The following is a 14,522-nucleotide window of genomic DNA, read 5'->3' as shown; positions in this document are numbered from 1 at the left end:
TAGTTAACGTAAAATTTCGCGAGATAATTTCGATAATAAAAAATAAGCGCATCAAATAATCTTCGCAGAATGACAAAAGCAACGTGGGTCTTTCATCGATGGCGTTCCGCGGACTCGATAACGGCGGTGAGAATATTTTCTAAAGAATCCCGTTTCTCCACGTACGAGCCCTTACGAACCATCGTACGACGTTTCCTGGAGTCTACAAACTCGTCTCGAAAATGCGTCTTTACCGCGATTCGAGTGCGCGAGCCGGGCCAATTTACATAATCTCGTACGCCCGGAATCCCTCCTCGGCCTTTTCTCTCCCCTTTTCTCCGTCATTCCTTTATCACCTCTTTTCCCCGCACTCCCGAGCATCTACCGAGCGTTAACTCGGGGTAAAGAAACTCGCCCCTTGTATACCGCGATCGAGGTCAAGGCTCCTCCTTCGAAAGTCCCTACCTTTGATCCTCGCATGATTCCCGTTCCAACTCCGGACCCCGAGCTCGGCGCACGCCGCGAGGAAAAATCTTAAATTCCGATCGCGATGAAAGATTCATGAAACGAGAGGACTCGCGTGGCGTTCGGCGAGCGTACGGACCGCTTTGTATTTTCATGATAGGCCGCGCTGAGTGAATTTTGGTTTATGTAACAAACGGAGCCACCGGCACAGCGCGTTACGTTTGACGATCACATCGGATTTTCGCTCGCGCAAACCGCATTCTGCACTCGAAAGTGTCCGATACTGTCACTTAAGAATGCATTGATTAAAGCGCGATGCAAAATTTATACCTTCGCGAATTATTAAATTGAAATTTGATTAATAATGAAATAATTTATGGTTTTAAATTGTGATTTTTTTAAATTATTTATTAAAATTAGCTAGTTTAAATTTCATTTCGATAATACTTTCTCTCTTCACTCTTCTTCTATTTTGAATAGACTCTAATTTAATAGAATAATATGGTTATATTCTATACGGCGAGCGATTCGTATAGAATATTCTCTACTCGATATTACTATTTTTATCAATTTATACTGTAAAAATAATATTGCACAAAGGTACACAAATACACATTCGCTAACACGTGTGCGTGTTTGTTCAACGAGAAACATAGAGTTTTATTTAGAGTTGGAATTAAATATTTAATCGGATGACCATACTTTTGAGATTGAGCTACGCTACATTTGCTAATGCGTAATTTAAAGTTTTATGAGATTGCGCGCTGGGCAAATCGGCCAGGAAAAACTGGAGCGAACTGATTTCCGGGCGACGAAATTGAGTCGGCAGAGATCCGCGTGTTACTCCCCCGTTTCTACCGAAATTAGTCGATCGCGGGAGAGCTCGATGCGGATAGCCGATAATGATTGGAAACAGCGGCAACGCACCGCCGCATCGTTGATCGTTGCAGTGGCTGATTGTTTCATGACCGTTTTATTATTTCGACGTATATACGGGGACACGACGTGATCGCTCCGTCAGCCGTACGTTAACTCAATTTTCGAACAATCAGAGTCGATCGTACATTTTCTCTACATACAATCGATAAATAGGTCGCAATGCGATGAATTATGTTGTGAATCAATATAAAATATGAAAAACCACGTCCAAAAAATTTTTAGAGAGAAGAGAGAAAGAGAGAGAGAGAGAGAGAGAGAGAGAGAGAGAGAATGTATATTAATGGTATATATATATATATATATATATTCTAAAAGTTTTTTAAATCAATTTACAAAATATTTAACTGGAATAACTGAATTTAATAAATTGTATATTGCATCTCACTGTATTGTATTCGCAAATATAAAAATGTTTATTTGCATAAAATTTGTAGAGAGATTAAATATATTGTTTAGTCGCAATCAGAGTTGCGATCAGAGCTCATGCAGCACCAATGGTTGACATTGATTTGATATTGCCGAGTGGCCGATAAATTTTATTGAAATTTATCGTTGGTATTTACACCACCCAGGCAATCTACATTAAATAAATTTAGTTAGAGCACTTTAAATTTATTATTCGACTCACTCTCGACGTGAAACGATAAATATTGCTTTTAATCTGTCAATGAGCCCTATATGAACGTTTGGCCTTTCGGTGTTTAATTATAAAATAATTTTATTAAATCTAATAATACACATTAAACTCTTTAAATAATGTACAAACAGATTACATATTAGAAGATATTGTTTTACTGAATCTATCAATTTTAGACAATAAGCTCCGAGCAGTTAAAATAGTCTCTGGATTTCTAATTGATTTATCGCGGTATCGTTGGAACAACAACCGTGTCAGGGAACACGCGTAAAATGCGTTATTCCATTGTAAACAAGACTTCGCAAAAACCGCTCTCGTAAACTCGTTGAACTCTGACGCGACGAATTATGAAAGAGTTAACCGGGTTAAGTACGCTTGTCGTACATTCGCGGCTGATTATCTCTCCTGTTCGACTAATAATTACACCGAAGCGCCATTACGCTATACTTCGTGTCGCGGTCTCGTTGCCACGTTAACCCGATTTTCCTCGGCAATTATAGTTGCCGCGTGCACAGAGAAACAATCATGCTCGCTGTACCGGAATGAAATGAATCTGGTAGACACTATAATTATATAGAAACAGACACTGGGCAAAATTAATACTGCAAAAATAATTCGGAGCAGAGATTTTTGAAATTTTGAATTGTCTTTTGATGGATAATGTTGCTTTGGTTAGATAGCATCGAAGAAAAACGACCCAAATAACTTTCTTTCAAAATTAAAATCTTGCATACCATATATATTAAAGAAAGAAATTATTTATAAATAGCATTTAAAAATTTAATCGTCGTTTTGTATTAAGAAATTGACATATTCTTATAAACAAGTAGATTGTATTATATAATATATATATATACATTATCATATCAATTTGGATCTAAGGCTCCGTTAATAAGATCAAATTCTATAAAGTCATATTAATTTCTGGTCGCAACAAAGAAAATGACGACGAATTAAATTAATCTCGCTAAAAGCAAGCGATTAATACACATATTTGAGAACATATATACTTTCGGCAAGCAATCTGTTCGGTTCAGTTTGGTAAAGGTCGGATCTAAATTTGCTAGGGATTGTTTCACAAAGCGTCGACGACAATGGCATTCTTATAGGGTACACAAACCTATCGATGCGCATACAAAGTATCCGCGTTCTCGTATGCTCGTTGTAGATGAGCGAAAATGTGGTAGCGCTCTCGCACACGAGCGTGCCAGTCATATTCCGCCCTTTTTCGCCCTTTCAAAACCGCCGAGCCGGCGCGCAATGCAATATTAATTGTTCAGCTTCGTCACAACGACGGCATTGTCGTCGATGTGCCATCGCTCCGTAATTTCGTAGTAATTATTTCTCTATTCAGGCACATTCCCGGAATTGTTTCCCCCATTCGACGAATATTGGATTTCTACCGGCCATCATTTTTAAATGAGTAAAGTTATTATCGGTTTCGTAAAATGCTTTTTCGATGTTAATATTGTTGCTGCAAATGTTCCCGCGTTTCATGTTAAAATTTCCGCGAGCTCGATATAATTATCGATATTTAAAATTTATTTCGCAGCCAGACAAAAAGTCTGGTACATGCATCTTATTATCTTTATATTAAGTTATATTTTTTATGATTTTGCTGCATCATTCACGCATCAATGCCATTTAAAAGTAAATTAAAATAAGAACGTGATAAAAATGCGAGTAATTTTCCTCTTATTCAGCTGTTTTTTTTTCCCCTTACATCATGGTACTGCGTCCCCCGATTCGTAGACATTTTTACGCAAAATAGTCGCAAATTACCTGGGTTGTGCGTGAGAGACACAATAGCGAAGAACCGCGTGTACTTGGCAAAGGGAGGCTGAAGAACAGGAAAGAGAAAGTAAGGAACGAGAGTTATCGCGAATAGCGCACCCTCGCACAAAAGACCCTTAACGCCGTGCGCTCTACGCCGTACTTTAGTTTACTAATGAACCCAGTCAGGGTATGCTACTCGAAAAGCACTTTTACTTCTGTCATTTTGTCTGCCGATGGTCTGCAGACAGACAATTCACAATGGCTACCTTCGTTGTATGCTTCTCCTTACGTCCGTCATACGGATTCACGATCGATTCTATCTTCGATTTTCTGCGTGTCGGGTTTTCTTCTCCGGGATTCTCCGACATAAATAGAGAATGTTGCGTACGATACAAAATTGTGTCTTTTTCAGTTTTATATATTAAAACAGCATCGTTTTTTGAACGGTCGTGCACGGCGCAAATAAACTACAAAAATAAATTATTTCAAGACTTTTGTAGTCTCGGAGAAAATTATATAGTTATCAGAAAGAATGGCGTGATTCGAAAAATACGACCGTTTACGACGAGACGTAATTAGATGATATATACATATATCCACTTCTTTAAATAAAATTTTTATTAAATTATATACTAGTTGACTCGCAAAGAAATGTCGTAAAATTAAAAACGGAATCTATTTTAATTCTCCAAGATTTCAAGTAAATAATTTCATACATCTACTAAGATTTCGTTTAAATACTTAATTAAAATTATAAGACCGTAAAATCTTACCTGATATACCGATTATATCAAGATACATGAAAGAAGCTAGGAAAATTTAGTGGCTGGCTTTGTACATCCTAAAGTTTCTGTCAACAGTCCTCAGTCAACTATATATTCCAAAATCTAAATAAAATAAAAATATATTAAAATTATTTTATAAACATCTTTTTTAATTTTATATTTGAAAAAATATTTTGTGTAAGAAAAAGGAGAAAACTTATCATTTTTATAACAGTAAACACAACTGGAATGTAGATTATCTTTATGCTGCGCTGGCTCTCTCTTTCTTTCTCTTTCTCTCTCTCTCTCTCTCTCTCTCTCTCTCTCTCTCTCTTTGATTTGCCTGCAATTTTGATCAAATCAGTTTGGATAGTTTCTCAACTGAATTTCGATTAAATTCATATCTGAAATTAGAAAATGGGTATTGATTGTGCATACCAATTGAAACGATCATCGGTTGTTGCATACGACATTCCTGATGTCTATTCGTGCGCGGGATCCGATGAAAAGACGCGAAGTGATCGGGATCAAACTATATACCGGCAACGCGCGACACGAACTGAGCGACATGACGTTGGCGCGTTTAATTAAAGTTAGTTTAGGTTAGATACATGTACATATATATATATAATATTTTGGTAAAAATTTTAGATATCAACAGCGATCCGGTTTTGTATTAAGCACGATTGTTCTATTTGAAATCTGTATAAGAATGTTTGAGATATATAATAAATATAAAATTAGAAAAGCACACATGTCAAAATTGCATATATTAAAATTTGTAATGTAAAATTATATATCATCAATTAAACTTATGTAACGGAAATTTACAAACGTTTTGACCTTCGATTAAATCTTTTTCAGTGATGTAACGCGTAGAAAATAATATTTCGTGTTATGTACAGTGTCTATAGATCTTTTAAGTTGCCTACACTGTTTACTACACGTTTACGTGACGCGGGAAAGCTCCTTCGCGGGAAAACAGAAAACAAAGTCCCGATTAGAAAAATAGAAACTTCAGCAACGTCTCGCATTTATTATCCTCATTCATTCGAGAGACATAATATCGCGTTATAAACGCAAGAACGGACCGCTTTGTGACAGTTAAGTGCTCTGTAAATGGAGGCAAAATGCTTCAGCGATTCCTTTGAATCATTTGTTTTATCGAATAACAATGTTCTGAAATTTATCGAAAAACGATATGAATGTATTCAATAGCCTAGATTTTACAAGTCGATGGATAAAGTTATGGTAGTTGCTGTTGTTAATGATCGGTTTTTTTTTTTTTTAACGAGGGAATAGAAGACGAAACGCGAAGCCGTGATGTTTGGTTAGATACGCGATCAATTTTGCATAAAATATCATTTTTAGAAAAAAATTGGAGAAGGAAACGATTGGTAGAACCAAGGCAATTTTCATGTAAGTGCCAATACTAATAAAAGTACGTAATGTAAAAAAATGCCTATACTGTAAAAATTAATGGAAATGTTATATAATTTTATTATTTACCGTGTAATTTTAAACTTATTGTTTATGCAGCTAGTAATTAGGATGTTTTTTTTTTTATTATTAATTGGCAACGTACTAGTTTAAACTAGTTGCATGAATTTTCTTTATCCTTAACCTCTTCGCACAATCAAATTTTACAATGAGCTTCTTCTTTTTATTACTGCCCATAAATAACAATTATATAAAATTTTCTATTTATATCCGCGTTTGTCTTCACATTTCTTTATTTAATCAGATAATTTATAATACTATCATATCATATCGACAAAATAGATAATTATGAAATTGATTAACACTGACTGACTATCTATCTATCTCATCATCATTTATACTCATTGCCGGTATATACTGATTAGAAATATTTCAGTTAGTTAGTAACGAATTCGTTTAACGAGGAAGATAATGCGATAATGTATTACTAATGAGTAATTGTGGATGCAAAGCAAATCTGTGGCTTGATTCTAAAAGAGAGTTAAATTTTACACATTGAATTATTCAATATTTACACATTTAATTTCTTTATAAAACAGTATAAATTGGAATGAATAAATTATATCGAAAATTAAATATTAGGATATTTCAAAATAAGAATCATAGATTTTTTTCAAAGAATATATAGTGTAATTAATTATATAATGTATAATTTTATATGTATATATATATATATATATATATATATATATATATATATATATATATATATAGTTGATATTTTTTATTAGTCATATAACAATCATAAATAATCTATTTTATTGTCTATAATTATTATATCTAAAAAGATTAGAAATCTAAACATAACAGATAATTTTAAAAAAGTCGACATTTTAAATTTGGGTAATCATATTAATGTATCATTAATCCTCCAATAGATGGCGTCAATTACCCCGCCACCTAGTTACATGTGAAGTAAAAAGGACGATAGTCTTAATTGCGGAAGAAAGTATCGTCTCGATGAATTCGTCTCGCGCAACGCTAGTGCTTACTTGGATCGTGATCGTATTGTATCGTCGCGATTTTTCGCCAGCATGCTCGCAAACGAAACATACATAGAAAGAAATATTGAAAGTGCCGAATTTTTACGATCGTCTCGAGATATTAATTGGCTCACGCGATCGCGATCGATACGTATTTCGGTTACTCGCCTCGGTTATTCACTCCTTTGCAAGTGTTCGTAGCGATGTTTGTCGCTAGGATATCATTTTACACGCGCATATTTTATTTGTCCGATCGACGTCCCGAATACTAAGCGCAGGAAATATTAAGAAGCATTGAGAGAAGTAGCGAGAGATCGTCACGATTATCATTAATCGACGTGTAATTATAGTTATAATCTCATTCCCGTGTAGGTCTGGTTATACGATCGATGAAACGCTAGTAATGCTTCGAAGCATCGCATTAACCAATCAGGATAAAGAAATCATTACTCCGTCCTGATTGGCCAATCGAACGCTTCGAAGGATTACTAGCGTCTCCCCGATCGCAATCTATGACATCTATGATATGTTTATTCTTAGGTGCATCGTTCAAACCGTAACGGTCGTGGGGCGTTACGTATCGTCGGTTCGGGATCGCTTTTGTTTCTTGTCGTCCATCCCAGACGAATTTCGGAAGTAGTGAATTTAGTGGCGGACAATCGTCTCGTAGTATTTCTGGGCTCGCGCGATCGCGATCGATACGTTTCTCGGTTACTCGCGTGATCTATCGGTCGTGATCTATGCGTCGTTACGTGTTCGATCATTTCGATGTTCGTCGTGAGGTACGCTCGGTCTCTATTACGTACACTTCGAGTACACTTTGTTGGTTTGACAAGCATCTCGAGTATTATCTAGTATATTAAAGGTAAAAGAACCCTAAAAAGCAGCGAGAGTGCATTATGATGCTTTAATAGCGATGTAGGTAATTTTATTTTTTCCGATTATCGCCTAAAGGGACTCGTCTGCCATATTTGCTAAATAGTTGCATCGTTCAACGAGGGGTGGCGCAAATCGGTAATGCCGGATTTAAAGGAGAACGATCCTTTTGATGTGTTGAGTGACATAGTAATATTTTTGAGCCAATTAATGGATCTCGTGCAATTGTCGTCAACGTGTATCTTATATGCAGTCGGACGTCGTGCAGTTTAACATCGCGTTAACAAGAGTGTCGAATCTAGCGATGGTCGATCGTCTCGATCTTTCCATTGGATTACGCGGACGCGTCTACCGTGATTATTTCCAATCGCCGTCCACCGCTTCGCGTGTGCCAGTGTTTGTCGCGAGACGTCATTCTCCAAACACGTGCTTCGCGCAGTCTGTGATAAATATCGCGAATCGCGAGTGCCGAATCTAACGATGGACAATCGTCTCGACTTATCCACTGGATTACGCGATCGCGTCTACCGCGATATTTATAATCGTTGTCCATCGTTTCGAGCGTGTCAGTGTTTGTCGCGAGACGTCATTCTCCAAACACGTGCTTCGCGCAGTCTGTGATAAATATCGCGAATCGCGAGTGCCGAATATAGCGATGGTCGATCGTCTCGATCTTTCCATTGGATTACGCGGACGCGTCTACCGTGATTATTTCCAATCGCCGTCCATCGCTTCGCGCGTGCCAGTGTTTGTCGCGAGACGTCATTCTCCAAACACGTGCTTCGCGCACTCTGTGATAAATATCGCGAATCGCGAGTGCCGAATCTAACGATGGACAATCGTCTCGACTTATCCACTGGATTACGCGATCGCGTCTACCGCGATATTTATAATCGTTGTCCATCGTTTCGCGCGTGTCAGTGTTTGTCGCGAGACGTCATTCTCCAAACATGTGCTTCGCGCAGTCTGTGATAAATATCGCGAATCGCGAGTGCCGAATCTAACGATGGACAATCGTCTCGACTTATCCACTGGATTACGCGATAGCGTCTACCGCGATATTTGCAATCGTTGTCCATCGTTTCGCGCGTGTCAGTGTTTGTCGCGAGACGTCATTCTCCAAACACGTGCTTCGCGCAGTCTGTGATAAATATCGCGAATCGCGAGTGCCGAATCTAACGATGGACAATCGTCTCGACTTATCCACTGGATTACGCGATCGCGTCTACCGCGATATTTGCAATCGTTGTTCATCGTTTCGCGCGTGTCAGTGTTTGTCGCGAGACGTCATTCTCCAAACACGTGCTTCGCGCAGTCTGTGATAAATATCGCGAATCGCGAGTGCCGAATCTAACGATGGACAATCGTCTCGACTTATCCACTGGATTACGCGATCGCGTCTACCGCGATATTTGCAATCGTTGTCCATCGCTTCGCGCGTGCCAGTGTTTGTCGCGAGACGTCATTCTCCAAACACGTGTTTCGCGCAATCTGTGATAAGTAATGCCAATCTCTCCCAATATCGCGTGTAACTCGCAAGTGTCGAATCTAGCGATGGACGATCCTTTCCATTTACCCAGTGGATTACGCGATCGTGTCTACTGCGGTATTTATATAATCGGCGTCTGTCGCTTCGCGCGTTCGAGTGTTCGTTGCGAGATACCGTTTTCCAAACACGTGTTTCGCGCAATGCACGAATGTGTACGAGCAATCGAATGTGTTTTGCATTGTGATCTGCAAGTGTGATCGAGCAGCGCAACGCATCAAGTATCATTGAAAGATAGCTCTAATGGATTATTTGAAGCGAGGGATTACTATCTATGACGTGATGGTGAGTGTTTGCACATACTTTTTATTATTTCTTGAATTTTTTTCACGCGCAATGTAAAATTTTTTAATACATGTGAGAGTATCGTATTTATAATATTACATAATATTTCTTCATTATAAAATTTTATAAATTACAATTATTGTAGTTGTGGAAGTTTTTTAAATTTATACTTTCAAAAGCAGTAGAGAAAGAAATTTTATATATGAATAAATAAACGCGAAAATCGATAGTGTTTAGTTATATTTTTTTTTTTTTTTCAAGAATGTATTAAATTATTTTTCTCGAAGATCGATTGAATCACTCTTGAGATATGCATCTGTCTATATTTCGAAATATCTGGGTCGCGATAACGCGTTCCATTGCGTTCCTGGCGCGTGAGCGCTTGAATTTTTCATCGTCATTGTCAGAGAAACGATGGGAAAGCAAGAGAGCATGGCTCTCTCTTTGAAATTCCATTGTCAACAAAGGGTCGTGGCGCGAATGCGTAATGTTTTGGCTATTCTCGCGTCGTCAATATCGTCGTCGGTTTCGCCTACTCTTCGTAAGAGCGTAGATAATTTCGGCGGGATAGAGCAGGTGTTAACGACGGCTCGTATTTAAGTCTCCCCACCCATATTTTCGACGCTTATCCCGTCGTCGTTGCGTCTATAATAAAAGCCCGCTATAAGGATAGGGGAATGGGGCGTGCGAGCGAGCGAGCGAGCAAAAGAAAGAGAGAGAGAGAAAGAGAAGGATTTTTCGTACGCGCGCGATTTTAGGAACCCTTCGGCCCTATTTCGGTGGAGAGTTTTCGTAATAATGCGTGTCCCGCGTACGCAGCGCCATAAATACATCCATGGTGGAAGCTCGGGGCGGCGGGTTTTACCCTCTAAGTACGAACGTAAACTTCGTTAACGAGAAACTAATTCTCCGCGTGCAGTGGCATAAGAAAGTTTTGCAATTTGGTGGACGAGGCGGAAGGAGCATGATGCACAGGCGGTGAATTACGGTGTAAATTAACACGCTACTCAAGGTCGCTGATGCAGTTTACCCCAGGCTGACGACACTTTTGTCTTTCATACGACGCGAGAAATTCTCTCGATTCCTAAAGGTATTAGGACGAGCGCGCGCCGTCTTGAATATACCCGAAATGCAATTTGTGCGTAGCATCTGAGATTATTACGCATACATAGAGTAATATTATTTGCCGCTTATTATTCCCGATTAACCTCTATTAAGCTAGCAGGACCAAATCAGCAGAATCAAACTGGACCTATCAGATTATTTAGTACCCATTTTGTACTAATTTGTACCAATAATAATAATTTTGTACCTCGTGCCATTTTCAAAAAAACCGTGGCGCTGCTACCATCAAATTAAGCTAGCAGGACCAAACTAAAACAAAACGAAAAAATAAAAATAAGACCAGAAATTGAAAGGGCTGAATTTGTACTAATTTCTACCACCCAAATAAACTCAATATATTTAGCCCTTATGCTTAAAATAACCCTCAATTGAATTTAGCCCTATTAAACTCAAGAGTAAAGTACTCTTTCCAATCAGCAGAATCAATCGCTACTTATACATTGGACGCGGCATAATTTGTACCGCCAAACTGTGAAGTTTCAAATTTTGTACCTCCGCCGTTCCTTCGAAAACTACCCCCGACCCCTCTCAGTCTCAAGAGTAAAGTACCTTTCGCCACGAGCAGAATCAATCGCTACTTGTACACTCGGCGCGGCATAATTTGTACCGCCAAACTGTAAAGTTTCAAATTTTGTACCCCCGCCGTTCCTTCGAAAACTACCCCCGACCCCTCTCAGTGTCAAGAGTAAAGTACCTTTCGCCACGAGCAGAATCAATCGCTACTTATACACTGGATGCGACATAATTTGTACCGCCAAAATGTGAGATTTCAAATTTTCAAAGGTACTTTACTCTTGAGACTGAGAGGGGTCGGGGGTAGTTTTCAAAGGAACGGCAGAGGTACAAAATTTGGAACTTCACATTTTGGCGGTACAAATTATGCCGCGTCCAGTGTATAAGTAGCGATTGATTCTGCTGATTGGAAAGAGTACTTTACTCTTGAGCTTAATAGGGCTAAATTCAATTGGGGGTTGTTTTAAGCATAAAGGCTAAATATATTGAGTTTATTTGGGTGGTAGAAATTAGTACAAATTCAGCCCTTTCAATTTCTGGTCTTATTTTTATTTTTTCGTTTTGTTTTAGTTTGGTCCTGCTAGCTTAATTTGATGGTAGCAGCGCCACGGTTTTTTTGAAAATGGCACGAGGTACAAAATTATTATTATTGGTACAAATTAGTACAAAATGGGTACTAAATAATCTGATAGGTCCAGTTTGATTCTGCTGATTTGGTCCTGCTAGCTTAATAGAGGTTCCCGATTATTATCCTCTGGCGCGCGAATAATCGATTGTCATATGCGAAAGTTTGTCCGCGCTATCATCACATTTAATGTTATTGTTAACTCTTAATAAAATCTTGAATCTTTTTATTAACAATGAAATAAAGCGTGTAAGGTATCCCATGAATATCTACGTTAATATCAGTAACAAAGTCATGTTCATTTTGAATAGATAGAGCGATAAATAGAAATTTTCAATATCTGAGAGAAATTTTCTCGTGATATATCCGCGTCTCGTTTTTTGGCGAAAGTATGGCCTCGTACACTCGACCTATCTTCCGCCCTTCCGACGAACCATTCCTTCTCCTTAAGAAGATTTACCCCGACTTGCGTACTTGCCGAAGATCGCGATGGAGCCGGCTTCTGCAACGAGAGCACGAGAGCTTCGTGTACCTCTTTACAATGGAATACGTTACCTGCCGAACGACCTCGTTATGCGTGAGTATACATATGCACGTTTACCCAAGTCGCGGAGTAGCATCGAAAAATGAAGAAAAAAAAGAGAGAGAGAGAGAGGGGGGGGAGGGGGGAGTCATTCTTCTCTCTCGTTTCTATTTTTTCATCCGCTATTTTTCTCTCTTACTTCTTACACGAAGTTCATAATCGATATCTTTTTATCTCGTGAAAGATGCGAGATGTTCCACCTTTCATATATTCGATTGCTTATTTTCGATCTCATCCGCGATACCTAAACATTATCGTATTACGTCATGCGCGCAATGCAATAAATGCGAAAAATTTATTGTTCTCATTAACTGGCGTAAATTAAGTGAATAATCGTATATAAATATTCATTTATCTTTTTTAACATATTACGCATATCAATGCTTACAAGAATGCTTTGCTAATATTTTATTAATTGGTTACGGAAACAAACTTGGATATTTACATTTCCATTTACGCACACGATAATTAAATCCATTTGATTGACATACGATTAATCAAGTTTTATACGGCATGCACTTCGTAAAGAATACGTTATATATTATAATCGATATCAAAAATACGCGAGTTGAGAAGTTAATAATGTACCGATATCGATCTTTCACATGGTTTTGTCTATTCAGTTTACATTTAGATAAACTGGGTAATATACATATATATATAAAATTGAGTTAATATCCAAATAGTTAGACTATGAGAATGCATAAAATTGCTAATTTATATTTACAAATCAATGACGTGTTCCAAAAGTGTAGTATAAAAAAAAAAGAAAAAAAAAAGACTATGACACGAGATAGAAGCTAGTCGATACGCCTTGGTTGCAGCATCGTATAGGATAACAGAAAATATAATAGAGATAGAAACACATATACCATATACGAGATTTGAAACGAGGAATCAAATTGCGTTTTCTGGATTTGCACGAAAAGATCCACGAAAATGGTTAGGTGATACAGTTCAAATTACAGGATAGGAGGGACGAAGGGAATGGTATTATTTACCGATAATTTACTGCGATAGCATGGCTTTCTTTTCCGTTTTATATAGCTGGATATGTAGGGACAGATTGATATATCCACAATGCATCCGTTGGGAATGTTGTCCATTTCGTCTTACGCGTCCATATCGGTACATTTCGGTGTGTATATATATATATATATATATATACAGGGTGACCCATTTTAACTTAGGCAGCCAAATAACTCGAAAAATAAGCACACTACGAAAAAATGTTTAGAATCAAAATTTTGTCATTTCGAGGGGGACGTACAATGACGTTAAAATGAGCCCCCCCACCCCTTCCCCTGGGCGGTGAGGGGGGGCAAGTTTGAAATCTTAAATGGGAACCCCTATTTTTTATTGCATATTCGGAATCTTTGGCTAAAAACACATACAATTTGTCTGAAACATTTTTCTCGATTCATGATAGATGGCGCTGTAATCGACGAAATTCAATTTCTTCGATTTCTCTTACTGAGAACCCATGCTTACGATTCTGCAATAAATTAACAATAAAAATACCACGTTTTCATTGTTAATACTCGAAATTAGTCTTAAAACAAACTTCTCATTATTTTTTATTACTCATTAATTACTTCTCAAGAAACTGCTTTTAGCGTAACCTGCCCTTTAGGCAACTTGAATGGTGCAAAGTACCGAGACATTTTGGACTTTCCATCTGATGGAGTTCCTCTAAGTATCCCTCCAAAATTTTGTCCATTTAGTGCCAAAGTCACAAGTGTTTATGTATTTTTTTAACATTTGTACTCTGATAAAATTCTGGTAAAATGGCAAATTATACGCCTACAGAAGTAGTCGATATTCTTATAACCTTTGGCGAATGTGGTAGAAATTACAGACTTACTGCCCGTACTTATGCGGAGCGATTCCCAAATCGCCGCAGTACTCTGCGTTGATACCACTGCT

The 14,522-nt window shown here is 37.9% G+C and overlaps 1 protein-coding gene across 2 annotated transcripts in view; it reads left to right on the top strand.

The window, feature by feature from the left end:
- The first annotated feature begins 9,001 nt into the window (after positions 1–9,001).
- Positions 9,002–14,522, top strand: part of LOC138933807 (uncharacterized) — a 249,198-nt gene continuing 243,677 nt past the window's right edge. For both annotated transcript variants that reach the window (XM_070296812.1, XM_070296807.1), the window contains exon 1: positions 9,002–9,750. The gene's annotated coding sequence lies outside the window, so the exon portion shown is untranslated. The remainder of the gene's footprint in view (positions 9,751–14,522) is intronic.

The sequence above is a fragment of the Polyergus mexicanus genome, unplaced genomic scaffold, assembly GCF_030449975.1.
Source record: "Polyergus mexicanus isolate NDT 795.1 unplaced genomic scaffold, iyPolMexi1.0 SCAF_6, whole genome shotgun sequence".
Classification (NCBI taxonomy): Eukaryota; Metazoa; Arthropoda; class Insecta; order Hymenoptera; family Formicidae; genus Polyergus; species Polyergus mexicanus.
This window is presented reverse-complemented; position numbering and strand designations above follow the sequence as displayed.